The sequence below is a fragment of the Papaver somniferum genome, chromosome 7 (genome assembly GCF_003573695.1).
Source record: "Papaver somniferum cultivar HN1 chromosome 7, ASM357369v1, whole genome shotgun sequence".
Taxonomy (NCBI): domain Eukaryota; kingdom Viridiplantae; phylum Streptophyta; class Magnoliopsida; order Ranunculales; family Papaveraceae; genus Papaver; species Papaver somniferum.
The window spans coordinates 80,047,489-80,060,133 of record NC_039364.1 but is presented as its reverse complement, the minus strand read 5'-3'; positions in this window follow the sequence as shown (position 1 = coordinate 80,060,133).

Genomic DNA, 12,645 nt, shown 5'->3' with positions numbered 1-12,645 from the left:
GAACAACTATTTCAGTAGAAGATTGGAGTGATTATTAGGTTTTTTGATGCTGAGAATGAAATGGAGATTGAGAAGATTTGAGTTTATGGCCCGAATCTGTGAAGTGATGAAGAAGCCGATGTGGGATTGAATCTGAGCAGAAAATGGTGGTTGATTTAGGGATGATGCTGGCGAATTTGGTGTTTGAATCAAGAACAACGCAGTAGAGAAATAGATGTTTCTGCAATTAGTTTTTGACTGAATTAGGGCACATATTCATAATGGGTTGCAAAGGACTGATTAAAGGTGCTGGTTATGAAGTTGTGGACATTTGGAGACATGGGTTCGGATTGCTGTTCGAATTTGAGATAATTTGTAGAGATTTGAAGGTTCTGCTACTGTTGGTGTTCAACATGGGTTTGCAATCGAAGAACAAGAAAGTTGGGATTGGTTTAAATGGATTCGAGATGATGAACATGTTGCTGCCATTGAATTGAGAAGAGAGACTCAGGAGGTGGTAAAGAAGAAAAAGGGTTTCTGAATTTGTTGTTGATGAGATGCATATGTAGATATGTGAGCTCAGCCGAATATGGTATTGGTGATGCTGTTGGCTGAGAAATATATTTTCAAATGAAGAAGATTGAGATGAGTTGTTGCCATGAGTTTAGACCTGACATGGAGATGTGCTGCTACTTAAAAGAGATGGTTTGAGCTGGTGGTAGCAGAATGTTGGTGATGCAGGTGATTGCCATGGGCTTTGGTTGAATATTTACAAGCATGTTACAGCTTTGCAAGGGTTAGACGTCAGCTGGTGAGTTGCAGGAAGAAGAATTATGCTTGAACTGAGATTGCAGAGGAGCTTGAAGCAGTAATGAAGTGGTGTTTGCGAGTCTTCAATATGGGTGTTGTGATTGCAGGGTATATCTGGATTTTAGGTAGATTGAGATGCAATTGTTTAATAAATTAGCATGAAGATTGAGCTGCAATTCAAGTAGGTTCAGGTGTTGAAGCTACAGATTGTGTTGGTGTTGATTGTCATGGGTGCAGTTGGAAATGGGAGCTGCAGAATTGAAGTATTACAGGGTTCTGTGAGTTATTAAACTATGATGAAGTTGCAGTTGAGCAGAGTTGCAGAGTGGCTTAGAGGCAGTGTGCAAATGAGGAAGTGAACTGAAGTTGCAGTGGAACTGGTAGAAGTGCAGCTGAGACAAGAAGTGTAGGAAGTGTAGTTGCTACTGAGTTGAGTGTTGGCTAGATAAGAAGGTGCAAATGGGTCTGATGGTATTTCTTGTGGCAGGGTCATGCATTTGTAGGTGGTAATGTTTGGTACATAAACGGTTCATCTTGTTACAGGTGAAAGCAGGTGGTGCTGCAATGTAAGGATGGAAGGGTGTGAGCATGGGAATGTCAGTGTTGCAGATGTGTGTTGATGTTAGCAGTATAAGAAGAATGAGTGCAGTTGGCTGGTTGAACTGTGTAGAATTTGGATGGGCAGGTGGAAGAAATGAAAATGTTGCAAGATTTGCAGTGTGCAGGGCCATCATGGCTGGGTGGAACTATGATGCACAATCATTGTGCAACATAACTCAGGCCAGTGCAAATGGCTTATGCCATGGCAACTCAATCAAGTCAGCCCAGTTAGCTCACCTATAGCTAACTAGGGTCTGACTCATGATCTGACCCGGGTTGACTCAAAGACTTTGACTGAGTTGACTCGGTTGACTTGACCGATTTGACCGGTGACTGATGTGATTTGTAGATAGTGGTAAAAGTGGTTCGATTCTCATACTTGCGAAGGATAAAATATAGACTTAAATTCTAAAACTAAAATAGAAAACAAACTAAAAATTGTAGCAAACTCAACCAAAGATGATATCAATATTAAAAGAACACTGAGGCTAAGATTCCACTATTTTCCAAGTTCAAAGTGATTTAATCCCAATATTTATATTTATGCAATTTTCTCGTTCAATTTGATTCTAACTATTGCAATAAGTAGATTCTCAAAATAACAAGTGTAAATCCGAAGCATAGAACATCAAAAACCTAGGTCCAAGTATGCTCTATCAAAAGAAATAACAATTGCTTAACAAGAATCATTCAAACAATTTTCAACCAAGGCAAATAATCATAAAATAATTGCAAATAAATAAATAAAATAGAATATACCACTTCTTGTTGGAAAAATAGCTTCCTCTATCGCCTCAGCAATGGGTTTTAGCTCCTCATATTAATCACTTGCTCAAAATATTTGTTTATGGTTCAAAAGTTGATTAAAAGATGAAAAACTATAACACTGATTGTTTGCAACGGTGTAGTGGCGTTACAAAAACAATGGACGACTGTTACAAAGAAATCACTGTAGCAGCGTTACGAATTTGAGACGCTGTTCTTATTTGCAACGCTTGTTCTTCAGCAGCAGCAGCAGAAACACGGGTTTTACTACAACTTGATCTTCTCATCTCTGTAGTGTTACAAACTTCTCTGCGACTGCTCCAACGACTTCGTCACCTTCCCTGGGACTCGAACACACCTTTTATACCGCTCAGAAACCTAAAAACAACGATTAATTCTCTTTTTTTCTTTTCGTGCAAGCCACGACAATAATATTCTCTGCCGATTTCCTTAAGCGTTTCTAAGACTTCCAAATCATCTGAAACTCTTCCTTAGATAGAATATCACCTTAGTAAACAATCTCACCCCTTTAGTCTCCCTGAAATTCCTAAAATAATTCCACAAAGTTTCCGTGTTCACTTCAACCTCTGTTTCCTTTTTTCGGATTATCCAGCCCAATTTGATCGATTCCAGCGCACATACCAAGCCTGTTATGCTCAATAACGTCCATCCCAACAAATTTCAGCGATTGAATCTCTCTAAAACACCTTCGAAATCAATCCCCAACTCTGCTTCGTCTGCAACATTTTTTTCCCACCAATTTCTGAGTTCAAAAACGATGAAGATGACCTCCCCCTATCCTGTGCTGGTCTCCCTTTAGCAGCTGCCTGGAAATGGGTGTCCCTTAGTAATTAGGTCACCCCTTATCCAAAGTGAGAGTCTGTATAGTAATTTTCTCCCACGAGCGCAAAAACCACTTTTTTAGCCAATTTCGCCGCAAAAGCTTATTTCTCCAAAAATACCTACAGGGACATAAAAAGCCATAATAAATATAAAATCGAGCACTAATAATATATACAATTGAGATTATGTAAGACACAAAAATGTGCCTATAAAATACCCCCAAACTTATTATTTCCTAGTCCTCGAGCAAATCAAATAGAAAATAAAATCCTAACTCACTGTCGCAGGCATCGTCGATTGCATTTAGCGTATGCAATAAGCCTTTAAACCCCTAGGTGGCCCTAGTGGCCGAGTTATAGTCTCGGGAGGGCTTACAAGAGATATACCCACAAAACCTTTACTCCAGACCCTAACTATCTACGCATAACCTTAGAAGGCACTAAAGAATCTCCTTGGTTGACATACTTATTGACTATAAGAGGAAGTACCCTGATGCGAAATTCCAATTGTTGTACACGAGTTTGCACTAAAATTCATATATAAGTGACAGAGCTCTACTCAGATAGTCGCACTATGGACATCAGTATCCGGAGTCAAAACTAATCACATGGATATATCAAGAAGATGGATATAGAGAAAACATAGATGGTTTTGATGTTTACTAAGTGAACGGTGTTTCCATATCTGTCTGAAGGCCTCCGCCAAAATGAACCTATCCTAATGGATGAGATACTAGTCTGACTAATATCAACACTGGCATATACAAGGGAACCAGTGATCGATAACCTAACTCTAGGTCAACACAACTGGCATATACAAGGGTACCAGTGGTCGACTTTATTGAATTTTCCTTTTGGTCAAATGGTCTGGTCTCAATTTTTTTTTTTTTTTTTTTTTTTTTTCTTTTTCAACTTTTTTTTTTCATGGTATCTCAATCACTCTAATTCACCCTAGCATTGGTAACAACTTGAATCGTGAGCCCCACCTAATCACTTAGAGAAACATAGTTTAAAAACAAAATAAAATAAAAATAGAAGTGAAAAGGACTCAACGAGATATGGTGAAACTATCATGTTATTTCTAACACCTGAGCTCTGTGCTTTTATGAATAGACTCTTCTAGATGTTTCCATCTAATCAGATTGGTTCCTCAACTCCTACAACCAAAATGCTTCCATCCACTTAGATTGTTAGTGCCATCCTTAATATGCATAAATTTCTAGGCTCTGGAGTTTATTAATGCAACTAAAAAGTTTCTCCCATACCCCCAAACTTAAATCTAACATTGTCCTCAATGTTCTAAAGATGAAATTAAAAGCATGAACAAGGAGAAACTGTTACCATTGAAGCAAAAGAGTTAAGGAAAGATATTACCGTGTTGCATGAGATTGGGTTACCTCCCAAGAAGTGCTAAGTTTAAAGTCTTCAGCCAGACATCAAGTTTCATAAAATGGCTAGTTACCTTTCAAATCATATATCAGTAGTCGAAATAACTGTGGGTCATCAAAACCAAATAAAACTGCCACTAATATGAAACAACTGCACAGGATCAGAAAAAATAACATAAGGAGCACAACCTCATTGAAAGTTTCTTGCAAGACAACTGGATTGGGCGCCCATTGGGCTTCATATGAGTGTCTTGAAAAAGATTCATCCGAAAACGGGACTTTAATATCTGGATTTCCTCCTGAAGTATCAGGAGGATCGGTGTGGGAGTCTGAATAGACTCAAGTGATACCTCATAAGCAGTAGGATCGAGTCCCAAGTTAGGGACTTCTACTATAATTGACGATCACTACCCCCAAACTTAGAATTTTGGGTGTCTCTAAGACTAGTCACAATATTCCTAATTCTAGACCATCAGGTTTGAAAAAGGTCAATTGCTTTCTCTGATTATAATCAGGTGGTTCATCCTCTAAATTCTTTTGAGGTATACTAGCTGTAGGACTTATATGTTTCATATCCTGTATGGTCAACCCTAGAGTTTCTTATTGTCTTGAAGCACGATTTATGGCCTGCTGTCCTGATCGGATGCTATAATCACAGCAAAGTCTTAGATGGCCCTAAGAATGCAGATTTAGGGTCCAACTTAGGAGGCTCTTCTAAACAAGGGATTAAGGTAGACTCAAAAGCTAGTAATGGTTCGAACCTAGCTTTCCATTTATCAGTATCTAACATAGGAATAGAATCCAACATAGCATTCACTTGTTCAATGTTGCTATCTTCGTCGAAATCCATGCTAAAGTGGGCTAGACAACTCTCTAATGGATCTTCCGATGATTTGGTAATGACTCCTGAACTAAGGTTCCTATCATGTTCACCTCTTCAATGCACGTGTCATCTAGCTCAGAAGTAGCTTATTGACATTAAAAATTTCATTTCATAGTCATATTACCAAAGATAAATTCATAACCATTTCGACAGTTTATGATCGCATTAGACGTAGCTAAGAATGGGCGACCTAAAATCACAGGTATCTGGTTCTCTGGGTCAAGGACAGGTTGGGTATCTAGGACCACGAAATCCACTGGATAAATAAACTTATCGACCTCAATAAGAACATCCTCGATAACACCTCGAGAAATTTTGACAGACCTATCAGCTAACTGCAGTGTTATCTGAGTAGGTTTCATTTCACCAAGACCTAGCTCTAAGTACACATGGTACGGCAGTAAGTTCACACTGGCTCCTAAGTCAAGTAAAGCTTTTTCTACCCGGTGTTTACCTATTTTGCAAGCAATGGTTGGGGAACCTGAGTCTTTGTACTTTAGAGTGGTAGTGTTCTGAATGATTGAACTTACATGACTAGCTAAAAAGGCTTTCTTATGGACGCTAAGTTTTCGCTTTCGCATACACATATCCTTAAGGAACTTGGCATAAGCAGGAATTTGCCTAATTGCATCTAATAAAGGAAGGTTTATGGTAACTTGCTTAAAAACCTCCAACATGTCATTAAAGTTCGATTCCTTCTTTGTTGGTGCTAATAGCTGGGGAAATGGGGCTAGGCACAGGATCAGACCTCTCAGGAACCGAGTCGGCATCATTGGAAATTTTATCAGTCCCCTCAGTTAGTGGTCCTGAGGGATGAGATCCTGAGGGGTGAACTACAGTATGTTCACTATCGGGCATGTTACCTGATTGTCTACTACTCTACCACTCCTAAGGGTTCTAATAGCATTCAACTGATTCGATGGTTTTGCACCTACTTCATGAACTCCTCTAGGTTGGGTAGTTTGACTAGGAAACTTACCTCTTTCTCTTAAAGACTCATTTATATGACTAACCTGGGTTTTCAACTCGGAAATAGCCTGAGAGTTAGCCTGACCTATTCTCTTATTTCTTCTAACCTTGAGCAACAGATTGCTGAAACTGCATAGTGTTACGAGTTAACAAAGCAAGAGACTCTTCTAAACTCATAATCTTCTTATCCGAGGGTTCTGAAACTGTGCGGGGTGAAGGATTCTTAGTATAGCCAAAACCTGGGGGAGCTTGAGAGTTACTAGACTGACCTTGATTCTGGCCCTTAGACCAAGAAAGGTTGGGATGGTTTCTCCAGCCAGGATTATAGGTTTCTGAATATGGGTCAAACTTCTGACGGTTATCAATAGTGTTGTTATAAAGCATTGGCTTTCTTCAACAGTATGCCTTCCCAAAAAGGCTCTATTCTACCACTAGTATGACCCACTTCTAAAGCTTCTAACCTTTTCGCTATAGCAGCAATTTTGGCATCTGATTCACAGTTTTCTTCTACCCTATTAACGTTTCCTCTGCCTAGAAGAATTGTTTTCTGGGGTACCCTATTACTTTCCCATTGTTGGGTCTTTTCGGCGATTTCATGCAAGTATGTCATCGCATCATCAACTGTTTGGTTTTCAAACCCACCTGTACACATGACTCTACTGTAGTTGTGTGGGATAATCTAAACCCTCATAAAGGATCTGAACTAACCTAACCTTTTCTAAACCATGATGAGGACATTGGGCAATAAATCATTGAACCTTTCCAAATACCTATACAAAGACTCTCCCTCCTGTTGCGTAAACGTGCAGATTTGCGTCCTAATAGACGAGGTTTTGTGCCTAGGGAAAAACTTGTTCAAAAAGGCGATGTAAGTTGTTCATAGTTTCAATTGATTCGGAAGCCAAACTATACAACCACGACTTGGCTTTATCTTTTAAGGAAAAGGGGAATAACCTGAGTTTTAAAGCATCATCATCAAGGTTTCTAATTTTCAGGGTACTACAAATTTCCTCAAAGTCCCTAACATGGAAATAGGGGTTTTCATTTTCTTTCCTAAAAAGATTGGGAGAACTGTAAGGTTCCAGGCTTAAGTTCATAATTTGCTTCAGTTTCAGGTAACTGATACACGAGGGACGAGTAGTCCTAGTAGGATTCAACAAGCTTTCAAAGTTGCCATTTCTGGCGCTATTGGACTATCAGGGATTTTCCTCAAACGGACGTTCAAAAACGGAATCTTCACGAATCGGACTTCTAAATTGAGGTAATCAAGACGCTTAGAACTACTAGGTTTCTCTTTAACAAATCTACCTAGGGCGTCTCTTTTACGTTCAGGCATGCAACAGAATAAGGAGGGAATTCTATGCAATCACAAAACAAGGCTGACTCAACCAAATCAAACCTAAATTTCTAGCAAACAAAAAGCATGATGGCTCCACTTAGATTGTCTAGACCAGCTTCTATTCTTTCGAAAAGGAACTCGTTACAATCTGAGCAAACCCCTCTGGAATCAATCCGAGTCAAAGTAAGTTGAATCAGGCGAGGGAAGCTCAGTGGAGCTTTGATACCCAAGGCCTCACCGGTTACAAGGCGGCGCAGTCACGCATTCAACTCACAGAAACCTCAAGAACTTCGAAGTATGCTCAAAAGAGTAACCAATATTTTCGAACGACTTTCCTATTAAGCTCGTTACCCTATAGGTCTCGTTCTAGTCAAAATTTTAGGCTTAGGTTCGCGTTTGGTTTCGTTTTCCTAAGGCGGGCAAGAAGAGAACGGTGATGAAATCCGAACCCTTATCTTGTATGGCCAGTCCTTGCCCTTTACTAGGAATTAAAGCATCGTTTCAAGTCCTCAGCATATATGCAAACGAAGGAATACAGTAAACCCGCTGACAGGGGATTCGCGGGTGTTTCGAAAAACTTACCTCCCGTACCAGACGGGCGAAGAACCGCTGAAGTCGACTCGGGCCACGACTCCTATGTCATGTACGAACCGAGGGGCCGAGGTGATATCGTAATCACCGTCCTTCCCTGCACACAGTTTGTATTTAAACCAACCCTTCCTTAGGGTTTAAAAATAATAATGTCCAAAGTCAATGTCCAAGTGTCCAAAAAGAAAAGAAAAATTACAAAAATAACAAACCCTAATACAGTTCTCTCTCTTTTTTTTTTTTAATAAAAAAAAAAAACCCTAAAAAAATAAAAAATATCTAAAAAGAAATTGTCTTTTTTCCGTTCTTTTCGCTTTAATCTTTCGCTCCAAGTCTTTATGCTTTAAGTCCAGTCTTTACGAAATCACCAAACTCCTTGGCTCAATTCTCTTTATGATCCAAAACCTGTAGACAAAAGATAAATACCCAAAAACGTAAAAAAGAACAAAAATAATAAAAAAAATAAAATAAAAGAAAAATAAGTCTAAAACCCTAAAAGCAAATCCGCGTCGGCGGCGCCAAAAATTGATGTGATTTGTAGATAGTGGTAAAAGTGGTTCGATTCTCAGACTTGCGAAGGATAAAATATAGACTTAAATTCTAAAACTAAAATAGAAAACAAACTAAAAATTGTAGCAAACTCAACAAAGATGATATCAATATTAAAAGAACACTGAGGCTAAGATTCCACTATTTTCCAAGTTCAAAGTGATTTAATCCCAATATTTATATTTATGCAATTTTCTCGTTCAATTTGATTCTAACTATTGCAATAAGTAGATTCTCAAAATAACAAGTGTAAATCCGAAGCATAGAACATCAAAAACCTAGGTCCAAGTATGCTCTATCAAAAGAAATAACAATTGCTTAACAAGAATCATTCAAACAATTTTCAACCAAGGCAAATAATCATAAAATAATTGCAAATAAATAAATAAAATAGAATATACCACTTCTTGTTGGAAAAATAGCTTCCTCTATCGCCTCAGCAACGGGGTTTAGCTCCTCATATTAATCACTTGCTCAAAATATTTGTTTATGGTTCAAAAGTTGATTAAAAGATGAAAAACTATAACACTGATTGTTTGCAACGGTGTAGTGGCGTTACAAAAACAATGGACGACTGTTACAAAGAAATCACTGTAGCAGCGTTACGAATTTGAGACGTTGTTCTTATTTGCAACGCTTTTTCTTCAGCAGCAGCAGCAGAAACACGGGTTTTCCTACAACTTGATCTTCTCAGCTCTGTAGTGTTACAAACTTCTCTGCGACTGCTCCAATGACTTCGTCACCTTCCCTGGGACTCGAACACACCTTTTATACCGCTCAGAAACCTAAAAACAACGATTAATTCTCTCTTTTTCTTTTCGTGCAAGCCACGACAATAATCTTCTCTGCCGATTTCCTTAAGTGTTTCTAAGACTTCCAAATCATCTGAAACTCTTCCTTAGATAGAATATCACCTTAGTAAACAATCTCACGCCTTTAGTCTCCCTGAAATTCCTAAAATAATTCCACAAAGTTTCCGTGTTCACTTCAACCTCTGTTTCCTTTTTTCGGATTATCCAGCCCAATTTGATCGATTCCAGCGCACATACCAAGCCTGTTATGCTCAATAACGTCCATCCCAACAAATTTCAGCGATTGAATCTCTCTAAAACACCTTCGAAATCAATCCCCAACTCTGCTTCGTCTGCAACATTTTTTTCCCACCAATTTCTGAGTTCAAAAACGATGAAGATGACCTCCCCCTATCCTGTGCTGGTCTCTCTTTAGCAGCTGCCTGGAAATGGGTGTCCCTTAGTAATTAGGTCACCCCTTATCCAAAGTGAGAGTCTGTATAGTAATTTTCTCCCACGAGCGCAAAAACCACTTTTTTAGCCAATTTCGCCGCAAAAACTTATTTCTCCAAAAATACCTACAGGGACATAAAAAGCCATAATAAATATAAAATCGAGCACTAATAATATATACAATTGAGATTATGTAAGACACAAAAATGTGCCTATCAAATACCCCCAAACTTATTATTTGCTAGTCCTCGAGCAAATCAAATAGAAAATAAAATCCTAACTCAGTGTCGCAGGCATCGTCGATTGCATTTAGCGTATGCAATAAGCCTTTAAACCCCTAGGTGGCCCTAGTGGCCGAGTTATAGTCTCGGGAGGGCTTACAAGAGATATACCCACAAAACCTTTACTCCAGACCCTAACTATCTACGCATAACCTTAGAAGGCACTAAAGAATCTCCTTGGTTGGCATACTTATTGACTATAAGAGGAAGTACCCTGATGCGAAATTCCAATTGTTGTACACGAGTTTGCACTAAAATTCATATATAAGTGACAGAGCTCTACTCAGATAGTCGCACTATGGACATCAATATCCGGAGTCAAAACTAATCACATGGATAGATCAAGAAGATGGATATAGAGAAAAACATAGATGGTTTTGATGTTTACTAAGTGAACGGTGTTTCTCATATCTGTCTGAAGGCCTCCGCCAAAAATGAACCTATCCTAATGGACTGAGATACTAGTCTGACCAATATCAACACAGTGGCATATACAAGGGAACCAGTGATTGATAATTCTAACTCTAGGTCAACACAGCTGGCATATACAAGGGTACCAGTGGTCGACTTTATTGAATTTATTCCTTTTGGTCAAATGGTCTGGTCTCAATTTTTCTTTTCTTTTTTTTTTTCTTTTTTTTTTCTTCTTTTTCAACTTTTTTTTTCATGGTATCTCAATCACTCTAATTCACCCTGGCATTGGTAACAACTTGAATCGTGAGCCCCACCTAATCACTTAGAGAAACATAGTTTAAAAACAAAATAAAATAAAAATAGTACTGAAAAGGACTCAACGAGATATGGTGAAACTATCATGTTATTTCTAACACCTGAGCTCTGTGCTTTTATGAATAGACTCTTCTAGATGTTTCCATCTAATCAGATTGGTTCCTCAACTCCTACAACCAAAATGCTTCCATCCACTTAGATTAGTTAGTGCGATCCTTAATATGCATAAATTTCTAGGCTCTAGAGTTTATTAATGCAACTAAAAAGTTTCTCCCATACCCCCAAACTTAAATCTAACATTGTCCTCAATGTTCTAAAGATGAAATTAAAAGCATGAACAAGGAGAAACTGTTACCATTGAAGCAAAAGAGTTAAGGAAAGATATTACCGTGTTGCATGAGATTGGGTTACCTCCTAATAAGTGCTAAGTTTAAAGTCTTCAGCCAGACATCAAGTTTCATAAAATGGCTAGTTACCTTTCAAATCATATATCAGTAGTCGAAATAACTGTGGGTCATCAAAACCAAATAAAACTGCCACTAATATGAAACAACTGCACATGATCAGAAAAAATAACATAAGGAGCACAACCTCATTGAAAGTTTCTTGCAAGACAACTGGATTTATTTGGGGCGCCCAATTGGGCTTCATATGAGTGTCTTGAAAAACAGATTCATCCGAACAACGGGACTTTAATATCTGGATTTCCTCCTGAACAGTATCAGGAGGATCAGGCTGTGGAGTCTGAATAAACTCAAGTGATACCTCATAAGCACTAGGATCGAGTCCCAGGTTAGGGACTTCTACTGGGGATAATTGACGATCACTACCCCCAAACTTAGAATTTTGGGTGTCTCTATATAGACTAGTCACAATATTCCTAATTTCTAGACCATCAGGTTTCTGAAAAAGGTCAATTGCTTTCTCTGAGTTATAATCAGGTGGTTCATCCTCTAAATTCTTTTGAGGTATACTAGTTGTAGGACTTATATGTTTCATATCATGTATGGTCAACCCTAGAGTTTCCTTATTGTCTTGAAGCACGATTTCTGGCCTGCTGTCCTGATCGGATGCTATAATCACAGGCAAAGTCTTAGATGGCCCTAAGAATGCAGATTTAGGGTCCAACTTAGGAGGCTCTTCTAAACAAGGGATTAAGGTAGACTCAAAAGCTAGTAATGGTTCGAACCTAGCTTTCCATTTATCAGTATCTAACATAGGAATAGAATCCAACATAGCATTCACTTGTTCAATGTTGCTATCTTCGTCGAAATCCATGCTAAAGTGGGCTAGACAACTCTTTAATGGGTCTTCAGACAAGATGTTTGGTAATGACTCCTGAACTAAGGATTCTATCATATTCACCTCTTCAACACATGTGTCATCTAGCTCATAAGGTAGCTTACTGACATTAAAAATATTCATTTCGATAGTCATATTACCAAAGGATAAATTCATCACACCATTTCGACAGTTTATGATCGCATTAGACGTAGCTAAGAATGGGCGACCTAAAATCACAGGTATCTGGTTCTCTGGGTCAGGGACAAGTTGGGTATCTAGGACCACGAAATCCACTGGATAAATAAACTTGTCGACCTCAATAAGAACATCCTCGATAGCACCTCGAGGAATTTTGACAAACCTATCAGCTAACTGCAGTGTTATCTGAGTAGGTT